The sequence below is a fragment of a genome, unplaced genomic scaffold, assembly GCF_019419815.1.
Source record: "Pyrus x bretschneideri cultivar Hongxiangsu unplaced genomic scaffold, Pyrus_bretschneideri_v1 Contig41, whole genome shotgun sequence".
Taxonomy (NCBI): Eukaryota; Viridiplantae; Streptophyta; class Magnoliopsida; order Rosales; family Rosaceae; genus Pyrus; species Pyrus x bretschneideri.
The window spans coordinates 3,487,383-3,488,838 of record NW_025999735.1 but is presented as its reverse complement, the minus strand read 5'-3'; the positions used below and the strand labels follow the sequence as shown (position 1 = coordinate 3,488,838).

General features: G+C 39.0%; 1 non-coding gene across 1 annotated transcript; it reads right to left on the bottom strand.

Annotated features, from left to right (window-relative positions):
• Positions 1-895: 895 nt before the first annotated feature.
• TRNAV-UAC lies at positions 896-968 on the bottom strand. Its single transcript has one exon. It is a non-coding gene; the product is annotated as a tRNA-Val (tRNA).
• Between the last annotated feature and the right edge of the window lie 488 nt (positions 969-1,456).

Below are 1,456 nucleotides of genomic sequence, written 5' to 3'. Positions count from 1 at the left end.
ACTACCGCCTCGTCCACGGCCTAGAGAGCGTCTAGGCTGGCGCCTAACTCCTACCTGATTTGGCCAGGTGATTTGGTCCAAATCGGGGCGGCACTCCATCACCTAGAGCCTAGGCTAATTTTTAGAACACTGTGAATTACTCGTGGCACAAGCAAGCAACCTAAAACAAACAATCAATCAATCAATCTGTTGGTTTTGACCAACAATGGCATGCCTATAATCACTACCCAAATCTAGTTGGTTCATGAATACCATTTTAACCCTTGAAACTAGTCTATGCGATCTCAGCAAATGCACTTTATTCAGTGTTGTATCATTACCTGTTCAAACCTCAACATTGTTTAGGAATCTTCTTTTCAGTAAAGCACATTTTTTTTTAATCAATTTTCATGCCAACATTATAGAATATTATGCAAAAAAAAATGAAGTGACATAAAGATCATGGAAAATTCTAATTTTAAGAGTCCCTTTAGCATTTCTCTATAGGATTACGTGGAGAAGTTGCTTACTAATTAACGGAAAGGTGTAAATTTAATATGAAAGAACTACATTTACATCTCATTTTTCATTTTCAAGATGTATAAATATGAGTTCTACTCTATTTCATAGGGTGAATGTAAATTTGAAATCTAATTTACTTTTCTTTCTTTAATTTGTGACCCACCTCCTTAAGATATTTTCTAGCCGAAATGGTATTTACATGTCGGGCGTTGGAGAGGGATTTCAGGTGAAAAAGAAATATAAAATGCCAATTCTAAAACATTTTTGCATCTCCTAACTCCTATTAGAATGAGCACAAAAGTTGGTGTGAAGTTTGGAGTGCCTTGACGACTCTCGGATGGAAGATGAGAGATCCGAATAAATAGAAAGTCAAAAATTAAAATTAAAGATAAAATGATGCTGCCCAGGATCGAACTGGGGACCTTCAGTGTGTAAAACTGACGTGATAACCACTACACCACAGCACCCCTGTTGTTGATGATATCATTATCGTTTTATATAAACAAAGTATTAAGGAAAATACAAAAAACAAAATTTTCATGGAAGCCGAGATCAATCCATTCAACACCAAAACCGAAAAATTCGGAAACCTTAAAATTATCAAAACTGAAACAAAGCGATCCTCCCCTTTGGCGTAGCTTCCAATTTCAATTTTGTTGGGTCCCCTCCAAATTTTTGTAATTTTGGTGAATTGGGTGGGTGGTGGGGGCAGCGGGCAGAGACGGACGGACAGGATGGGAGGGGTGGCGAGGAGCTGCGTGCAATCAATGTTGAAGTTGGTCAATTGTATGATTGGGATGGTAGGGCTGGCCATTATTATGTACTCCTTGTGGTTGATTAGGGCGTGGCAGAGGAACATGCCCCACTGCCCCCCACTTTTTGACCACTCTCGCCATGATCATCCTACACTTGACCTTGGTATGTAAATCTGTATAATCTTGGCTCTTCTTTCCTC